The sequence below is a fragment of the Leiobunum rupestre genome, chromosome 4 (genome assembly GCF_980474605.1).
Source record: "Leiobunum rupestre chromosome 4, qqLeiRupe1.1.hap1, whole genome shotgun sequence".
In the NCBI taxonomy this organism is placed as follows: Eukaryota; Metazoa; Arthropoda; class Arachnida; order Opiliones; family Sclerosomatidae; genus Leiobunum; species Leiobunum rupestre.
Genome location: NC_143387.1, coordinates 72,980,817 through 73,002,906, shown reverse-complemented (window position 1 = coordinate 73,002,906; position 22,090 = coordinate 72,980,817). Strand labels below are relative to the sequence as shown.

The 22,090-nt window shown below is 36.8% G+C and overlaps 1 protein-coding gene and 1 pseudogene across 2 annotated transcripts in view; both read right to left on the bottom strand.

Moving 5' to 3' along the window:
• LOC149948981 (mite group 2 allergen Tyr p 2-like) overlaps positions 1-22,090 on the bottom strand; it is a 327,603-nt gene that overhangs the window by 212,549 nt on the left and 92,964 nt on the right. The gene's annotated exons all lie outside the window — the stretch shown is intronic.
• On the bottom strand, positions 19,660-21,310 carry LOC149948984 (tubulin beta chain-like; annotated as a pseudogene). The gene is made up of 5 exons (XR_016480574.1): positions 21,224-21,310; positions 20,811-21,164; positions 20,506-20,645; positions 20,194-20,338; positions 19,660-19,853 (listed from the first exon to the last, which is right to left on the bottom strand). The product of XR_016480574.1 is annotated as a tubulin beta chain-like (transcript).

Below are 22,090 nucleotides of genomic sequence, written 5' to 3'. Positions count from 1 at the left end.
CACTGCCGCATACAAAAACACGTTGGTTACTAAATTGAAACGTCAAAAAGTGGCAATGTAATTGCTTTGGATAACACTCACGTTCCAAATTTGTGCATGGTGCCAGTTCCAACCAACGAACTTAGAGTTATTGAAGAAGAATCTCTAGAGGAAGAAATGGATGACTTTATTATGTTTCTTAGTGATGATACATCAACATCCAACATCTTTCGAGAAAACATAATCCGTTATATGGCTGGTTTTGTTGTAAAGAAATTACGAAAAGCATTAAAATGCCAAACATGTTTACACGCTTTAGACGAAAGGCATTCCTCACTATCAAGTCATAGCTATGCAAAGGAGGACCCAACCAAACTTCTACTCCTTTTAAAGGACAATGGTGGATTATGTCATCCGACAGCTAGTGTTCTCAAGATTTGTAGCTTGACTGAGAAGGCAGTGAGATACTTCGGATCAATCAAAACTGTGGCTAAAAACATTGACTTAAAAATAGAATGTTTGGTTCTGCGCCAGTTAGTAACAGACGATATTTTTCCAACTCTTACTGAACATATGTTTGATGACGAACTTGGATCACAACACCACGTTAATGTTTTGATGAAAAAGATTATCAAAATATACGTTAACATAAGGCTGAGGAAAATAAGCAGAGACATAAACGATCAAATGAAGAAAGCAGCTATTCGAAAAAGACTCACCAAGCTAATACTTTTTCAAGGGCAATAAGAGTTCTTTAATCCTTTATCAATGTGTGTAGAATCCCTTCCACAATTATACCTCCCTTTTTTTTGCTTTTACATCTTTGATTGCAATGTCAATGGCCAAATACTCAGACACTGTTTATTTTTATTCCTATTATTTATGTAGTTTATTTTATTTATTTATATTAATATTGAAACTAATATATTAATTTACATTAACCGTTAAATATCATTAATATTTACTCACATTTCATTATATAATTTGGAAATTTATTGGTACATTCCTCCATGCTTCCTTTGTTTACATTTGACAGCTGACTTACTTTTTTTAGTATAGTCAAGGCTATAGCCTAGGTATAGTTAGCCGCGCGTAGACGCCGTAGGCGGCGCCACGTAATTTTGTCCATATCACGCATAACAAAGCGCCATTGCTCAAAACCGGCCTCAATTTCGTAGATCCAGCAGTTTGTCTAGGTATAAGTATAGTTCCTATGTCTATGAAACCTACAATACTTTCTCAATGGATAATTGCTGTAAATCGCGAAAACTGGACACCTTCAAATCATGATTTCATTTGTAGTGATCACTTATTAGAACGAGATATACAAATTGTAAATGTCAGAAGTTGGCTCAATGAAAAAGCTATTCCAACTCAGGTTTTGTTTCCATAAAATTAAAACAAGTAAAAATACACAAAATATTTATTTTTTATTTAATGTAAAGAAATTACATCCACTTGAAAGGGAAATAGAAAAAGCCGGGGATGCTAACCTCTCACAGCCGAAATATTCGCGAATCACGTCAGAGTACCTAACAGATTACAAACACGAACTAGTGATACATTTTTATTTTCCCACCTACTCGACAGGCGTCGCTTAAACCTAGTACCCCAGGAATACGGAACAACTGCCGGTTGTCTGCTTGGCGTCGTTTCCGTATTAACCGCCCGTAGAATCGTATGTCTATTTCTTTATTATGTCTATGGTTAGAGTATGTGCTGGGATTGGGAACAACGTAACAAATCTTGCCAACATAGTCTTTCCCCCCTAAGCAGTGATGCCAGATCGAAGGATATTCCCTACATCATGAAATTTGGGGAAATTCAAGGTCGAATGATTTTAAACTGAAGCTTAGAATAAATATAATACAATTTCATCCATTTGAAAATAAATGCAATAATAATAGAAAACAATCGCAAAGCTTTTGTTGAAATCGCTTGAGCTGGCCTCCTGAAATCTTGCTTCACTATTTAATGGTTCAATAAATTGATAAACTAAGAACTGGAAAAACTAACAATATTATAATTAAGCGTATTTGAAATGTCTATATAAGTAATAGTTATTTCTTAAACAATGAACACCACTTTCCCAGGAGTACTACAGTTAATATTTGTTTCTACGGTTCTGGATAAACCAGGGAAATTTGGTGTGAAAAGGGAAATTTTAACGTCCTGGAAGCGAAATTTCAGCTCCGCAATCTGGCATCAATGCCCCTAGGTAGAGATAAATACATTCTTGGTAATAACATACCTCTATACTTGGATTGCTTATCGCGGCAGATTTTCGTCTCGATGTGGCTGACTGTTTTTTTGACGTCACTATATTATCTTAACAAACAACAACGTGAGAGGGGAGCGTCAACCGCGTAAGTTTCAGAATCAGAATCAGAAATTTTATTATCACTTCCCATTCAGATACAGCTACGGTTAAGGGTCGAAGTCATCTTGCGACTTATTGGCAAGGGAACCAATCAGATAACGGTCCGATTTGATTGATTTTCAAGGGGAGGAGCATTCTGGCAAACGAGTAAGGTGGATAATGGATTGCAGGAATCTAAACATTATCATTGTCTCAAATAAAATCTGGTTATGGGCAAAAGGAAGGAAAGTAGATCTCTTATTTTTGTTTCACTTTTTCTATTCCATCCCCATAGCAACGCCGGACCTAGCGGAAGCGGATATCAAGCTATAAAACAAGATAGTTTTGTCCCGAAAACAATACTTCCCCCTAGGTTGCGTTCGAAACACAAAGCTAGCAGATTTTCTCTCTTTGAGGTACATCCTTTAGTTAATTAATCCATGCTATGACCAAAATAATATCGAGCGTAGTAGTAGAGCTCGCTTCGCTCGGCCAACGAGACGTTGTGAAACTCATCAAAATATTTATTTGAGAAAAAAGGGCGACTAGGGGGGAAGCATTTTGGATTTCCGACGGAAAGCCAAGAAATAGATCGGTTTCATCTTCTCTTTCGTGGAAGAGAAATTTCTAATAGGGATCATCATATAAATTGAACATTACCCTCCCCCGCGGCCCCTCTTGACTGCAGCCTGTTCCGAGTTGTTCTTTTCGGCTTTTAGCTATCTCCTGGGTCAATATTTAGTTTCTAGATTGGAGAGACCAAAAGATATATCTCTGTCGACCGGTCTTTCAAGGATAGTAACAAAAAGTAAATCTGACAAAACGCTTCAGGAAGGTGCTTCCATCTAGAAGCGAAACGCGACCCGTCTGATCGTGGCCTACGTTATTATAAAGGCCCGTGCATGGCTCCCGACAACGGGGATACATTTTAACGCCAGACTGACTTGTTTTTTGCTTCTGATTCACGAAAGATGGCTCTCTGATCGAGACCTAATAAGGGGGTTTAACCTTTTCCGTTGAGATGAAACCATAATTTATAATAAAATTATTTCAATTAATGCTATACGTTGAAGGATTTCTAACGGACTCAGCTAGGTCGAAGCCTCCTTTGCTAAAATCATTAAGTACAATCTGCTTACTCGTATATGTTCTCACTTTTCTTCGTCTTAAATTCTAGTTTTTAACAAAAGCGACATAAGACCCAAAAGTGTGTCAGTATGGTATAATATTTAAGCAGAGCTTGTCGCGAAGTAAAAAAAAATACGTCATAAAAATTTGAAATTTCCTCCACTTCAACGCCGCTGTGTGAGGTGTTTTAGAACGTATGTCTATTTGTGAGTAAATCGAAGAGAGATAAAATCGTGCCAGACCATAGACTAAATATATAGTTGCTAGTTCTATTCCAACTAGTAGGCTATGTAGTCTATCGTGAGACTAGCTCTCAGTAAAAAGGTTAAAGGGCGAAAAGGTAGAGTTTACACACTTTTGGGTCTTATGTCGCTTTTGGTATTAACCTTCTTTAAAGAAACTAAGAAAAGAAAATTACACCCCAAATTTGTAATAATGCAATCGATTGCACTATTTTGTGGGAATCGTGACTCTTGAAAGTACTAAATTGCTTTGGCCGAGTAACGGAGTCCAGATACGAGGGAGCCTAGTGACCAGGGTGGTCGAACTAAAATGCCCGAAATAAATCGAAGAAATTTCTAGTGCACGGGCCTTTATAACAAAGTAGGCAACGGTCTAAGCTAAACCTGCCATCTAATGAAAGTAAAATTCAAAACGTCTAAAAAAATTTCATATTTTGAAATCATCGACCCTTACAAAGTATGACTTTTGAAAGTCAACAATTTGGTATTTTAAATACTTTTAATCATTAATTAATGTTATAGGTTTTGTTTGGTTTATTGATAAACAATTCCTATCAAAATTAAGAAATAAGTTTACTTCAGGAAAAGGATGTAGACGTTCGCGTTTACATTCGCAGAAAACTATCTACCCACGGGGTTACGGATTTGTAAGTCAAAAAAGTAGCCTTTTTTGGGAGAGCAAAAGATTTTTTTTATTCTCAACTGAAAACTGTCTAAAAACGCCACCGCTCTTATACTCGACCAAATCGCATCTGTCCAACTTCTCCTTTTCGCGGCCACTCCTAGGAGTGACTAATTTTCCGAGAAAGGCAGTGTTATTTTCTAGTAACAATATGAACAACAACAAAAAACTGCGAAGAAGAGCGAGCGAGCTTGGGAACCCAGCTGAAAGCCATAAACGCGTAAAAGTAGATAGGCACTCTATTCGGGCACTAATAGTTTATCTTTTAGACCCTTTTAACTTCGAACCCGAAACCTCCACATTCTACAAGCATGAAGCATGCTCGTTAAATTTTATGGCATTTCCCCCTCTCTGGCTCTTTCTCGTTACAAACATCTTACGTTTAAAGGAATCAAGAAATTTCCAATCCTATCACAACAATTATAGACATATTTCAAATCTTTTTAAAGTAATACATTAACCAAACATCAATACAAATTAGGAAAAACTAAACACTACCATTAATGGTAAATTTAACATTAATTCTGAACGACCATGTAATATGCGCTGTAATATTTTTGATTAACAGCCCATACTCATTGCGGCCGGGGCGCTTTGCGGCTCTGCAGTTTGCGGCTCTGCACTTTGCGGCTTTGCACTTTGCGGCTCTGCACTTTGCGGCTCTGCACTTTGCGGCTTTGCACTTTGCGGCTTTGCACTTTGTGGCTTTGCACTGTGCGGCATTGCACTTTGCGGCATTGCACTTTGCGACTCTGCACTTTGCGGTATTTGCACTTTGCGGCTTTGCACTAATAATTTCAATGATCTCATTTCCATTTTTAATAATATTCACAGATCAACTACAATATACTACACAACACACAAATTATACCAAACAAATGACCATATGTATATATATATATTTTAAACGTGCTCTTTGTTTTCATATTTTTAACACACGGCTATGTCGTATCAAAGATTATTTAAACTTCGTACCCTAGATTCGAATACTGAGAGCTTTCCCATTCACGGTTTTGTTACGAAGCGTTTACCCTCTTCCGGCACGTGACCTCAGAAAAATCGGCTCCATCGGTTGCGGTAAGGCGCCATATTTAGGCCTAGATTTGTTTTATTTAAAACAAGAGTATTTATAGAAACACGCTTAATTGTAAATCATATATTTCCAATAAAAACTTACTTTAACAAATGGTAATTCTGGTGCTTGAATATCTTCTTTAGGTAATGATGCCAATCTTGAAGAATTTCTAAAATTTCAGGCAAATATTCCTTAAGAATGTCGATGTTAAACACGAACCCTATTAAAATGGTAAATGAAATTGAATGAACTATTAAGTTTAGTCAAATTATGCTTGAATCGCTTGTAAGATTATATTACTCACCTTTAGTAAGTCTAGGTTTTTTCTTTCGATTTGAAACTTTTTTAGTGCTATAATTGTGGTCCACCATGTTTTAAAACTTCGAGTTGAACGCAAAACGCGTCAAATTACGCGCCGCAACTTCCAAAAAAAAATTAGTTTCTATCCCTAGATGGCAGTAGTGCGCCACCATTGGAGCGAATTTTTTCTGAGTTCCGGCGGGAAGTGGGTAAACGCTATCGGCAACGCGCGAGAGAGTGATTTCGAATCTAGGGTACGAAGTTTAAATTATCTTTGGTCGTATTCTCTCTATTAAGCATAGTTTCCACTAGCACACGCTGGAGCCCGTTTTATTTTGGAGCCCCTTAAAAGGATTTAGAGCCCCCAAATAGTAGCAAAATAGGGTGAATTTTCGTCCATGTGATTAATTTCATTAAAAATTTAAGGTTGTTAAATATTAACCCACAAAATGTTTGCGCTTATTTTAAATGGGGTCCTGTTGGTAGAATTTGGGGATATACCTGGCCCACCGTTGGCGCCACCACTGCAGTTTTCTTATGTGCTAGTGGAGCATAAGTATTAGTGCTTTGGGGAAACAGTCTGCGCGCAATAAAGCCACGACAACACTCCCGCACGTTCTGCTTAGGCGTTTCTAGCGCGGGCTTAACCCGTCTATTATCGCGGAAAATCATACGTAAAATGAGCGTCCTTATAAAAGAAATATTGTCTTACAGGCTGTTTCTGCCTCCAAAACCAATTTCTAGCCAATTTTATCAGTAGAAACAGATCTTTTTCAGTACGTATAGGAGCGTGCTATAAGGCTACTTCACTGAAGTCGTCTCCGTCAATCTCAGAAATCAGGACAGAGGACGGTAGAGTGGCCGCGATTAATACTAGCTAGTGCTCCTGCCAACCGCGACTGACTGTGGCGCTGGGACGAGAAGCTGTTTGTATTATTTTCTCTTTCTGGCTTCACATCCTGCCTGACCAATGATCCGAGAGTTTTCTTCTCGGTAGCGCTCTTAAAGGGCGCATTTCTTTTTCACGGGTCCTTGACTCCCTCCCGTCGCTCCCTCTGTCCCCCATTACCACCCACATTTCTACCCAAACAAATCTTCTACGTTTACAAGATCGAGATCAAAAATCCCCGCGTTTTTCTTCACTTTTCTTTCGAAAAAGATGTTTTTGTCTTTAGTATATATATTTTATATTTTGATACGGTCCTGTATGTCTAAGCGAGAAAGTATTTATTTATACTTTGGGAGAATGACTATCTTGAGACCATTTTTGAAGGTAGCTCCCAATGTCGCTCACGCTCCTCGAAGAGTAAGCTCTTTTCAAAAATATCAAATGAGCCCGAAATAAAACAGTGTTGTTCCGAGCGATTTCGGGAACGTACTTCCTCCAATTACAGAACGTATTTTCGAAACGTTTTTTGAGGAAAAACGTGATTTTCGATTTTTTGCTTAGTACGCCATCTTTGAAACAAATTTTCTTCCTTTTTTTTTAAATGTCAAAAGATGAAATCCGGCATTGTAGGTGAATGTCGCTTTCAATAGAAAGCTTTGGTACTAAATATATGACAAAAAATATCAACACGTATTTTCGTATCATAAATTTTCCAAACGTACTAAATACGATTAAATAAATAAAACATATTTTCGTACTAAACATTTGCACTATAAATTGCAGAAATGTTTTTGACCACTTAAAACAAATAAAATCTCCATTTCCTTATGTTCCCTAAAAATGTTCCAATTTACCCAAACTTGATGAAATTTACCTAAATGTGTTCCAAATTACCCAAACTTGATGAAATTTACCCAAATGTGTTCCAAATTACCCATTTCGTATTAAAAAAAAATAGAAAATTTTTAAAAGGAGATTTTTTTTTAAGTGGTCAAAAACATTTTCGGTTGCCATGGCAAATCGAATGGATAGTGGAACGTCTCCTTTTGGGTAATTTCATATCTCATGTAGTCTACATTACGCCCAACTTCAAACAAAATCGGCAATAGACACCTCGTGTACTCCCCTTTAAGTATAAAACTATAAATACATGCATTAGGGTTAATTGGGAGTATGCAGGTAGAACGTGGCTCGTCTAGTGATTCCCGGATGGAAAACCACGCCCCATTGCATTTTCCTGGTGTATTATTTTCCCAGAGGATATATTTTTATATACATATTCACCTAAATAAATTATTGCTAAAAACTATAAAAGCCATAATAATATTTATTTTATTTTTTAAACCTTAGCAATACTAACTCGTGACAAGACCTTCTCTTGCTAAAGTTATACTCCCTTTAAGAATTTATACAAATTGGAAAAGATAGAATCACAAACGTTGCTCTTCATGATTCGGATTCCTTCCCCTTTTAACCTAAACACATTTTTCGTCATGGAAATGATAATGGCACTCACCTAGATATGTGCGAGTAGTGCTTTTTCGTGATCGGGTCGGGTATCGAGTAACTGAAAGGTTTTAATCGAGTAGTCGAGTCGGGTAATAAATTAGTCGAGTCGGGTTCTCGAGTACTCGATTAAACTCAAATTTTCCTTATTCGGGTAGTCGAGTAGTTAGGAAAATCGTTTCTGTACTGTGTTATTACGCATATCTTACGTCGTTAGTACCAAAACACATATTTAAATATTTTATCTTTATTAAAATATATTTTTAAAACCTAAGACAAAGTTTTACGGAAGGTACATAATATCATTTTAATTAAAAGGACTGGAAAATTATCACTGTGGTACATGTATATTAAATACCAATTCAATTGACAAGAATAAAAGTAACATTGTTATGACTAATAAAAGTAATACTACTTTAGTCATTATATAAAAAAATTACAATCCATTGTATAAGACACATACGATAACATTTGTGGCTAATTAGTATTTGTGTCCGCATTAGTTTAAATGCATGCTAACTTCAGCTAATAATTACTAGTTAGTAGTTACCCTTCATTTTATCACATTAATTTTTAAAAAACGATTTTTTTTAATACAGGGTGGATGCCTCAGCCGTGGTCCAGCTTCGGTACTTCTCCTAGTACACCAGAGTGCTGCGGGTCGAACACTTCTACAGGCGCTGGTATTCCAAAAATAGAACAATGGGATAATTAGAAGCGCATCTTTATCCAATCACCCGAAAAAGCATTTGGAAGATGCGCTTCTAATTCTCCCATTGGTCTATTTTGAGACTAGGAAAAGTACTGAGGCTGGACCACGACTGAGGCTTCCAATTCTTCCATTGGTCTATTTTTGGCCTTCCAGCGCCTGTAGAAGTGTTCCACCCGCAGCACTTTGGTGTACTAGGAGAAGTACCGAGGCTGGACCACGTTCCACCCGGTATTTTGTTATAAAATATACTTTACAATAAAAATGAAATAGTTGGTTGAAAATCCAGGCTAAATGGATCTTGGCTAATATTTATATTGTTCAACTATTCTTAACATAGTTGCTTCTCAAATTACAATGTAGCACTGTTAGTTGCTCTAAATGTTCGGGGGTTAGATTTTATCTTTTATTTGTTAAAACATGACCACTAAACGAGAATAACCTTACGGAAGCAACAGACGTGGCTGATACTGACAAATATTTTTGAGCTATTAAATCAATTCCTTTATACCGTTCGCGATTTTCAGCCCACCTTTCCAGTGGATCACTGTTTTCTAACAGAGGTGCCCTATTGAACTCATCTATAGTTTCAGAATCTGTTTCAGTTAAAGATTTACAGAATTTCCTTTTTTTTTGGCTTTCGTCAAATAATTTCGGAATAATACTGATTTTGATTTAGGTTTGGCGCCATTACTATCATTTAATTCATCCTCAGAATCACAGGTTAAACTTAAATTATCTTTATCTTCAAAGAGGCTACGGAATTACTAACTCGTACAAGTACAATGTTAGTTTACTTAATTCATTTAGTCGAAGATTTTTCGCCTTTACAACTTCTTGTTTTTCTAATAAAACTTTTTTAAATCTCGGATCAATTAGCATTGCCAATAAGGTCAATTGAAGCGCTTATAGTCTCTCTCAGTCCCATATTCTACCAAACCCCGCCAAAATGTTTAAAAAATACCTCAGAGAAGTAAGGTGACGTTAGTGCGGAAAAAATACCCGACGAGTTTGGCGTTAGGCTTATTCGGGTAGTCGAGTACCCGGTTAAGCAAATTTACGGTACCCGATAATCGACGAGTATTTGAAAATATATTATTCAAGTTCGAGTTTGAGTACCCGACCCCAAAAAAGGTCGGGTGCATACCTATACTCACCCGATACATGTATGTCAGGGGTAATTCTATAAAAAGATGGTTTATAAATACATGAGTTTAAATACCAGTGTATTAATTATATAAAAACAGTGAAAAATATATTTAATAATAATAAGTTAGACTCATTAAGTTTGCAAGTTCTCTCTCCACTGGTTTAAGGGGTTTCCCGCCGAGTTATTCGGTTTCCCCTTCCATATAACTTGTTGAGGTTTACGGTAATAGTGATTGTAGGGAGCTGTTGGCTCGCGTGGCATAAAAATAAGACAAATGCGCCACAATTAGCTGAACTAAAACGTGATGAAATTGCCCAAAAGGTCTTTAATGAACATTTTAATAATATAAATTATCAATGACAATCAATTTACAGTAAATATTTAATGAACTCATATCAGTAAAATGTATGATTATAAATTGCATTAACTATTTGCTATTTTATTTAAGGTTTCATTTCTTTGGTACATTCTCTGCAACAATGTACCATTAAATTCTTTTGTTTCTGACAATTGTTTCTCTGCACTTTCTTTCTCTTAAGATTAAATTCGAGGAGGCACCCTGATTTTAAGAATACACTGAAATGAACTATTAGTTTATAACCAAGTTAAGATGTAAATATTTTGGCGAAAAGCAAAGTCTGTAAGTAGGCAGAGATGGGCATTATTTGAATAAAATTTTATTTAAATAAATTACTAAATAACAAAATATTCGATCATTTTTATTCGTCGATTGACAGAGCCAAATATTTTAGATATATTTATTTGCCAAATAATCAAATATTTTGTGGGGACGTTAGTAAATACTTTTTTTTAAAATATTATCTGATAAATAATGTTTTACGAATATTTAATGTACATTTATTTGATAAATATAGTTTTAACAAAATATTTTGATACGTTTATTTTGCCGAATAAAACAATTCAAATAATTCAAATATTTTCTTTAATGCAAATAAGGAATAAACAGTTTTCTTCTTTTTGTTTGGTTAGTCCATAAGCAACGTAACAACAATAAGTATCACACTTCCTATTATTTAATACAAATTTCATAATGGAACCTTTTTTCGACACTGGCACTCTCGATCAACTTCAACTTGAGATTGAAATGAACTCGGTAATATATTTTCATCCTTGGTTAATAATGTTTTTTTTTGGGATCTCAATAATCGCCATTTTACTTAATGCCATACTTATTGTTATTAAGTTACTTATGATTAGTCGAGTAAACTTTTAAAAATAATTTGTTGAATAACGAATAAAATAAATCTTTTTTAGTGGTTGTTTATAAATAACGTTGCAAATAATTTAATCGAATAAAAGTATTTGAAATAAATATATACTAAAATATTTTTTTAAAACAGTTAGTTTATAAATCAAAAGTCCAAAATATCTGTTTTATCTAATCATTTCAAATAAATTTATTTTGAAAATAAAATAGGACTTAAATATTTGGTCATCAACTATTTTCGATTTGCGTAGTTTACAAATAGATCGTCGAAAATAACTTAATTTGAGAGGGCTAGAAACAAGTAAAATCGCTAAAAGTATTGCCATATTTTTAAGCTAAAGACAGTGACGTAAGACCAACATTCAAACCAGAAGGCCGCGTTACTTTATAGAGAGGTTTTTGATAAACTTGCCTAAGACCTCCAGTGGCAGATTTCGAAAGTTTAACAGAAGATTATTTTCTCAGTGACGGTAATGGTTTCTCATAGCGTTACGGTTTTTTATTGTAAATTTAAAAACGAGTTTAAGGTAATTGAATATTCGTGACAGAAACTAACGTTACCTGCCTAAACTTTAATAATTAAATCCCTTAATAATTGTTAGTGTAGGGAGCTGTTGGCTCGCGTGGCATGAAGGGCTTGCCACCACCCTCCTACGCATTAAAGGCTTGAATTAAAGGCTTTAAAAGTCGCTCGATGACTTAGGCCTAAGGTGGTGTAAATGTCTGTTGTTTCTAGGAAAGTGATTCGCAAGCGCTTGTCAATCTCCCAAAGGTGACACCTCTCCAAACCCAACCAAGGGGCCACTTCCATTATTTACTTCTGCTTAAATTCATTTTTAAATTTAGATTAAAAAGCCTTAAAGGGAGTATAAAATACCGCGCATATGGTGCATCAATGAATTTCACATTTCAACCACCAAGTTTAACCGAATCTAGGAATTATTGTCACTAGCTGCGTTAAAAATACGTCGTAGCGATTGTTAGCAGACGAGTTTTCGATTTAGTTTCTACCCCTTTAACGCTATGAAAAACCATTACCGTCACTATGAAAATCCTCTTCTCTACAATTCTTCAAGTTCGCCACTTGAGCTCTCTATCTTAGGCAAGATTATCAATTGTTCAAATACTGAAAGTAAAGCCCAGTTCACACTATTGATTTTATTGCGCCACTTAATTGTATTGAACTAATTGTGAGCGATAAAATTGTATAGTGTGAATAGAAAAAGTGGGAACAATGGTTACAGTTCACATAATACAATTATACAATTTTCTTGTTTACAATTAGTTGGACACAATTAAGTGGCCCAATTAATTCAATAATGTGAACTGGGATTAATTCTGATGTCAGAGACTTTTAAGGTTGACGACGACAATTTTATTTGAACAGACAGAAAAAAATCCGGCAATAGTTTACTCGACTAATCATAAGTAACGTAATAACAATAAGTACGGCATTAAGTAAAATGGGGACTATTGAGATCCCAAAAAAAAACCATTATTAACCAAGGATGAAAATATATTACCGAGTTCAGTTCAAGCTCAAGTCGAAGTTGACCGAGAGTGCCAGTGTCGAAAAAAGGTTCCGTTATGAAATTTGTATTAAATAATAGGAAGTGTGATACTTATTGTTGTTACGTTGCTTATGGACTAACCAAACAAAAAGAAGAAAACTGTTTATTCCTTATTTGCATTAAAGAAGATATTTGAATTATTTGAATTGTTTTATTCGGCAAAATAAACGTATGAAAATATTTTGTTAAAAACTATATTTATCAAATAAATGTACATTAAATATTCGTAAAACATTATTTATCAGATAATAGTCGGAAATAATTAAAAAAAAGTATTTACTAACGTCCCCATAAAATATTTGATTATTTGGCAAATAAATATATCTAAAATATTTGTCTCTGTCAATCGACGAATAAAAATGATCGAATATTTTGTTATTTAGTAATTTATTTAAATAAAATTTTATTCAAGCATTTTGTTTCTATTTTAGGTAGAGAGCCGAATGAGGGCTTCTATGAAAGAAACCCCCACGAAAATACAGGGCCGTAGCTAGGGCCGCGATAGGGTATAGGGGCGCCAAAATTGCTCCATATTATTATATTAGGGGGCGCTAAAATTGCAGCTCGCCCCTGGCGCCATTTTCTCTAGCTACGGTCCTGCGAAAATAATATAGGTGAAAATTAATACCCTACCACAATTAGGGCGCGAGCAAAGCCGGAAATAGCCAAACCCCTCCAAAATGACGTCATGAAAAAATAAATAAAATATGTCTAGTTGTAAAGTTATTGACGAAATAGTGATGACGGAAAACATGAAAATTAACCCTAATTTAATTTTTAAGTGAAACAAAGCAAGCGTGAAAGTAGTGTTTAAAATAATATCGCTATTATTTTAAATACTACTTTAACTCTTGCTTATTTATGTTTTCATGACGTCATTTTGGAGGGGTTTGGCTATTTCCGGCTTTGCTCGCGCCCTAATTGTGTTCATAGAAGCCCTCATTCGGCTCTCTACCTTAAATAGAAACAAAATGGCTGCCAAGAGGAAACGGCCAGAAACTTTTGATCGGGACTGTACATCTCCACCAAATCCGATCGTGGTTCTTATCTCATTTCTCTTTCTATGGGCCCAACCTCGGAGAAGCTAGCGCCGTTACGCCACCTAGCTTCGTTTCGGTCGCGAATAGTATAAAATTTACCACAGTGAACAAACTTGCGGTAAGAGTTTTATTTCTGTAGCGCGAATGCAGACTGTTGTATAGAAAACCAAACATTGGCGCAGCAGCTGTCTCGTATTAGATTGCTGTATGTGAGAGAAGGGGGGGGTAAAGAAAGGGGGGAAGGAAGGAAGGCCAACTCGCTCGGGCAGGTCTTCGGCGGCACCCAGATTAAAGATGAGAAAACCTAATTTAGCATAAGCTAAGAGTTTTCCCCGGGCACTCTTTTTTCACGGTTTGTAGGATTTCGTATTAAAGCTATTGCCTAGCCCCCCCACATTTTGGCATTCCCTATTACCGTATGTAGCAGCAGGAGGGGAGCTTGTTTTATGAGGTGATTCATTTCGTTAGCTAAAAAGGTGTAAATTAAATTAATGGGCCAACATCTTCCCCAATCAATCTTTTCCGAAAATTCCGCCAGGTTTAAAGTATCTTTTTTTTTCCAAGGTGTTGAAAATATAAATAGTTCCCCCCTTTTAACTGCTAGGGTGCGTACTAGCGGAAGTATATTATACATATATCTACAGCAGTATCCATAATGAACAGGGAAGGCTAAGTTTTGTTCTTCTGGTACTAGGTTACTTTTAGTCTATTTTGTTATCTCTAACAGCTACGTCTGAAGGACCCTAATTTTCACACTCCATAAGGCTAAGAATGCTAATCGACCATACAAGATGGTGTGTCGCTGTTGAAACAGTTAAGTTAATAGGTACCACGGCTACGTACTGCATTGTAAAGAGTGATAAAACACGCGAATGGATAGAATAGTCCATAATGAAAAGGGACAAAAAGCTAAAGCCTAAACAAGTTTTAAGAAATTAAAAAACTGCCTATACACTCTTTTACGAAGTCGGACATTTCATTACAGGCCTAATTTAAAATAGTACAGGCAAGGGCGCCTGCACGTGCTCATCAGCTCGAGTCGTCGCGTGTACTTGACCGTGTGAAGCGGCCTTGTATGCACTATTTGAAATCAGACCTGTAATAAAGTGTCAGCTCTCACAAATAAGGATGTAAAAGAGTGTATAAGCACAAGTTTTTTTTAAATCTTTTTGAGTACGACGTCAATTACACGTCACTACACACACTATAATTATTTGGGCCAACTGCAACACTTACGAAACCTAATTATTGACATATGTTGTCGAGTTATTCTACGGCACTCAAAACATAGTTATTAGTTATTATTTGAAGTAATTAAATAACTTATGGAACATAAATATTGAGTAACCGCAAAAAGTATGACAAATATCAAAATTTAACACAGCAAACTGATTTTCAGAGCTATTGCCCAATCAAAGTTTGGTTCAGTACAGAGCCCCCTAGTGTCAAAATATGCCCTAGGCGACATATAGAGTTATGTATTTGTACCCCACCGTTCCGCATTAGCACTACGGCGGCCTACGAGACTAAACAGGCCGGAACAGAAAGTGCGCTTGCGAAACAACGTTCGGCCAGTCAGACAGTCATCATGACAGACTCACATACAGCAAAAAAATGCCCTCATCATGGACCGAGACCCTCGCTCGCCCAGCTGAGGACTAGAATGACTAGTTCTTCCACTGCAAACTACCCTCCCCAGTAGATTATTGAATGCCGAGCATGGGACGCCCCAAGGACTCCAGTGACCCAGTAAACCAGGTGTGGAACGCCCTCAAGGGCCCAGCGACCCAAAACGCCAGGTATGGAGCCCCCAAGGGCTCCAGGGACCCCATAAAACCACTAGATAGGGACAGTGGGAGCCTTATCATCAAGGAGGGAGTCAGAAACTAGCCGCTTTCTGACGGAGCAGCCGGTAGCCAGAAACTGGCCGCTTTCTGACGGAGCAGCCGGGAGCCAGAAACTAGCCGCTTTCTGATGGAGCAACCAGGAGCCAGAAACAAGCTGCTTTCTGACGGAGCAGCCGGGAGCCAGAAACTATCTGCTTTCTGACGGAGCAGCCGGGAGCCAGAAACTAGCTGCTTTCTGACGGAGCAGCCGGGAGCCAGAAACAAGCCGATTTCTGACGGAGCAGCCGGGAGCCAGAAACAAGCCGATTTCTGACGGAGCAGCCGGGAGCCAAAACTAGCCGCTTTCTGACGGAGCAGCCGGGAGCCAGAAACAAGCTGCTTTCTGACGGAGCAGCCGGGATCCAGAAACTAGCTGCTTTCTGACGGAGCAGCCGGGAGCCAGAAACTAGCCGCTTTCTGACGGAGCAGCCGGGAGCCAGAAACAAGCCGCTTTCTGACGGAGCAACAGGGAGCCAAAACTAGCCGCTTTCTGACGGAGCAGCCGGGAGCCAGAAAATGGCCGCTTTCTGACGGAGCAGCCGGGAGCCAGAAACTAGCCACTTTCTGACGGAGCAGCAGGGAGCCAGAAACTAGCCACTGTGTCCACTACCTTCTGAGAGAGAGTTTTGCCGGGCTTAGGATTTGGCGTGCTCAGAACGCCCTTTTCTTCCACCAGCCTTTTGGTCCGTCGTGCCATATAGTTCGTCGCTCCGAATTTCCGTTGAACAGTGGTTACACTCCACGTTTTAACACTGGTAATATTTGCATTTTCTCACTTCTCTTTTCGACAATGTGAAATTTATCTTTCAGTTGATTAATCATTTGGTCCATGTCCTTTAATTTATTCACTCGTTCGTTTTCTATTGGGTTTTCATCTACCTCACTTTATGGAACTCCTTTGGCCTGATTAAAAGCCTGTTCATATGCAGTCTCAATAGACTTAAGTTTCTTTGAAGGATAGCCTTTTAGCTTTAATAAGCTCTGCCTCTTCACAGGTGACTCGCCTAAAATATCTAAAGATTGATTAACTTTAGAAAGAATATTCGTTTTAGGAGAACTGAACTGTGAATCATGTTGCGTGAAAACATCTTGTGAATCAACGGTAACATTTGATGACGTTTCAGAATCTGTGTCCACTAACTCAGCTACCGGTTTCATAACAGATATTGCCTTGATGCAGTTTATGCACAGTTTAATTCCAGGTAAAACACATGATTTTAGCTCAATACATTTTGCTTTATAAAACAAATCCAACGTTACTGGTCGTAAGTCCTTTTTTTAATGAAGTCTTGTGTTTCTTATGAGGGTCGCAGCAGGAAGTTTGTCTAATTTCATAATAGTCCAATTACGTATCGCAGTCTATTTCAAAAATATTATTCCACTTTTCATGCCCACTTCTTATGCGAATTAGAAATGTAAAATGTTCTTTTTGATAAAGTTTTATATCCATAAGTAACTTTCATCTGTTACTTCATACTTCGTTTTCGCAAAACAAACTTCACAAAAAAAACATTTCGAAAAGGATTTAGCAATTGTTACGATTAACTTTTCGCGGTTTCCTAAGGATTAAAGACAGTGATAGACGACGTAAGACGTCCTTTATGTGGCGCCACCTAATGATGAGAGAGACAACTACTTTTATTTTGTTTTTGCCAAAAAAATGTTTTTCTTGAATTTATAAATATTACATTTGAAAATAAATTTTTTCGTACCTTTCAAAACTGAGAATAACTAGTAATTTGTTTATAAATATTATTGAATAGGGTATAGTTTCAGAAAAAATATAAACCTTGAAATGTTTTGAAAAAACTTAAAATGATTGATAATTTTGTGGCGGTGCGGTTGTAGTAAATCGCTTGGATCTCGACCTTAAATTCAAATAGACAAGACAAAATTTGTTTATCTGTACGTATTACCTCGAGGCGAGTCCAAAAACATAAAATATAATTTAAAAAAAAAGGTATTTTGGGTATTGACCAATGAGTGACCTCCAAATTAAAAAAAAAATTAAAAATTAAAATTTATAAATTAATAATAGGACCTATTTCTGAACTCATTACCTTAAAAATGAGTCATATAACACATTGTATCACGTTTAGAAACAAAATTATAGCCATTTTCGTGATTTAGTGCGATGGGATCGGAAAAAGAACCAACGCTTTTATCCCATATTTCCCCTAAAACATTTTTACTTTACCAGGGTTAGTTTTTTGCAAAACTACACCCGTCCACCAAATTTCATCGAAATCTGTGACTTGATTGGATTGCGCCATGATGATTTGACATAGAATAACTCACATGAGATTTCAATCTCATGACGCTAATCTTATCAATCTCATGACGCTAATCTTATCAATCTCATGACGCTAATCTTATCAATCTCATGACGCTAATCTTATCAATCTCATGACGATAATCTTATCAATCTCATGACGCTAATCTTATCAATCTCATGACGCTAATCTTATCAATCTCATGACGCTAATCTTATCAATCTCATGACGCTAATCTTATCAATCTCATGACGCTAATCTTATCAATCACATGACGATAATCTTATCAATCTCATGACGCTAATCCTATCAATCTCATGACGCTAATCTTATCAATCTCATAAAAACGAACATATCAATTAATTCTATAATTTCAATTTGATATTTAAACTTTAGTCTCACTAGTTAAAGAGCTCCAAATTTCTACATTATGCCCAAATGTGCGAGATTTTATTCGAAGTCTTAAATTTAAGTATATTTTAATTTAATTTATTTAAAAATACACAATTTTTACGCCGAGATTATTTAGTTTAAATTAAACCTTACGATTAGAACAACATGTGCAATTAGTAAAACTATGAATTGAAAGTTATCATGGTTAACTTTTTGAACTTTTATAAATAAAGCCATATTTGCCCTTGCGTTTCATGTTACTAAGACCTTGGCTCTGATTATCTTTTATATCACTTTCCTGAAGCAAGTGGTTTTTTTATGCAAAACTACACCCGTCCACCAAATTTCATCGAAATCTGTGACTTGATTGGATTGCGCCATGATGATTTGACATAGAATAACTCACATGAGATTTCAATCTCATGACGCTAATCTTATCAATCTCATGACGCTAATCTTATCAATCTCATGACGCTAATCTTATCAATCTCATGACGCTAATCTTATCAATCTCATGACGATAATCTTATCAATCTCATGACGCTAATCTTATCAATCTCATGACGCTAATCTTATCAATCTCATGACGCTAATCTTATCAATCTCATGACGCTAATCTTATCAATCTCATGACGCTAATCTTATCAATCACATGACGATAATCTTATCAATCTCATGACGCTAATCCTATCAATCTCATGACGCTAATCTTATCAATCTCATAAAAACGAACATATCAATTAATTCTATAATTTCAATTTGATATTTAAACTTTAGTCTCACTAGTTAAAGAGCTCCAAATTTCTACATTATGCCCAAATGTGCGAGATTTTATTCGAAGTCTTAAATTTTAGTATATTTTAATTTAATTTATTTAAAAATACACAATTTTTACGCTGAGATTATTTAGTTTAAATTAAACCTTACGATTAGAACAACATGTGCAATTAGTAAAACTATGAATTGAAAGTTATCATGGTTCACTTTTTGAACTTTTATAAATAAAGCCATATTTGCCCTTGCGTTTCATGTTACTAAGACCTTGGCTCTGATTATCTTTTATATCACTTTCCTGAAGTGAGTGGTTTTTGTAAGATTAAGAGGAGAGCTACAGGAATTCTATGTTAGGCCTATTTGGGGAAATGTTCAGCCCAGTAAACCTATTGAAGATCAAATAAAAGCGTAAGGTAAAATAATACATTTTTTATTTAAAATAATTTAACATTAGTGCCCATTAGTTTTAAAAACATTACAGAAAAACTGAACGGTCCTCATCCTCCAGTTCCAAGTCTTGGAATTCCCCTTCGTCCTCCACGGTCGCCTCCTGGTATTGCTGGTATTCGCAAACTAGGTCATTCATGTTGGACTCTGCTTCGGTGAACTCCATCTCGTCCATTCCTTCGCCCGTGTACCAATGCAGGAAGGCCCTTCTTTTAAACATAGCTGAAATAAGCAACAATCAATGTAAGCACGAGTCTATAATTTGGTCCATAAGTGTGACACCATTTATAGAAAATGAATACTGCAAGCTATAAAATAAGACTACAGCAGACTTCCAATTAAACTGCGCGTAAGTTTAACAATTGCTGCTCAGAACACCGACATCCAAGTCTCTTAATTAAGCTTTCAATTCATATTGAAAGCCAAGAGAAAAAGAAGCCCAGCTTAAGTTTTAAGAACAAAGCCTTAAGTATAGGAAAGAGACCACAATTTAGTTCAATCCGAACGAAATGTAAGCGATTAAAATAAGTTAAAACAGAGAAATAAATGTATTTGGACTAACCCGAGAACTGTTCACCTATACGCTTGAATATATCTCTTGTATGGCCGTTGAATTGCCGACAAATGTTCCAGACATCTTAAGGCCTTAAGGGGGAATATCGCACACCACCACTTTCACGTTACTCGGAATCCACTCGACGAAATAGCTTCAAGAAAACGATTAACATTAGCACCAAAAGAAAATAGAGCAATTGCGGCGTAAGACTTTTTAAGGAGCCGTATTAGTGCCATTCTGCACATCGAGTCGAAGTTTTCAAAGCGCACTTTTGGCGCCAAACAGGTCTATAATGGTAAAAGGAATGTTACGGTGTACCTGCTGTTTTTGTTCTGAATATTGAGCATTTGGTCGTCCACTTCCATCATGCTCATTCGGCCTCTGAACATCGCGGCGCAGGTCAAATACCTCCCATGTCGGGGATCGCAAGCCACCATCATGTTTTTGGCGTCGAACATCTATTTGGTAAACCCTCATCTTAGGCAGTATATTCCCCAAATAAGGAAACGAAACCGTTAGTGATGTAAATATTAAATCACGATTTTAACTGTTTTTACCAAGGGATACTAGTTAAATTATATTAACAAATGATTTTAAAAAGCAACAATTCCTGAACATGTTACCTGTTGGGTTAACTCCGGAACCGAGAGTGTTTTGTAATTTTAACTTGCCCTCGCTGTCAAAGGAGCAAAGCCCGGCATGAAGAAATGGAGACGCGGGAAAGGAACCATATTGACTGCCAACTTGCGCAGATCCGCGTTGAGTTGGCCGGGGAATCTCAAACAGGTTGTTACGCCGGACATTGTCCGCGATACCAAGTGATTCAGATCGCTATAGTTGGGGCTGGACAGTTTGAGAGTACGGAAACAAATGTCGTAGAGGGCTTCGTTGTCAATGGTGAAAGTTTCGTCCGTGTTCTCCACCAACTGATGCACGGAAAGAGTAGCGTTGTAGGGTTCCACCACTGTATCAGATACCTCGAGAAGAGGAAACAGATTATAATTTCTGGAGATTAAGCAATTTAAATATAACCTACTTTTGGAGACGGGACCACTGAAAACGTTGCCACGATTCAATCGGGATATTCTTCCCTTATTTTCGTCCCCATTCCAGACCCTGTTCGGCCACCCAATGAGCGAGTCAATTGGAACCCTTGAATGCAGCCGAGGCTTTAGTCTTCGCTGCGAACAACGTCCATTACGCTATCCACAAGCTCGGCTCCTTCCGTGTAATGACCTTTAGCCCAATTGTTACCCGCTCCACTTTGACCTTAAGGAAATTCCAAAACGTCAGTGTGTTTATTGGCAAAAATTATCAACAAAGTGAAATTCACGGCTAACAGTTCTTAATCGTTCTTTTAAGAGCTCGTGCAGGGATTATTGGATAAGAATAGATTGAATGCTCTTGAACTGGTATTAATTGAAAAGGTCATTGAATGACCTTTTAAATCGAAATTAAGGAAGCTGGTTTGATTTATAATCAGTTTCAATTTTGAAATTGGAACAGTAACTAAACTGAGTAATATCGTATGTTCTTAAGACAGTTAAAGTTCATTGTACTCTTAATCATTATAATGGTACAGCGCACCCTCTCAACGCGTATGATTATGGATTAACTTGTATGCACACTCTGGAGTTGAGTATTGATACCAGAACAATCGGAGTTTTATTTATTGGTTTAATCATAAGTTTTTAGTTTTGGTTCCAACTTAAAGCCTCAGGTTACCATTCGAATTACTAAGCGAAATCCCATTATATTTTTCATAGAAAGGAAACCTCGTTCATTTTGTTTAATCACCCAATAAGCGAAACCCCATTATATTCGTAAACCGCGTTTACGTTGCTGTAACTCCTCAAAGTCATATCCTGCGATACCCCTCCGATCCTCTCCAACCGCGTTTAGC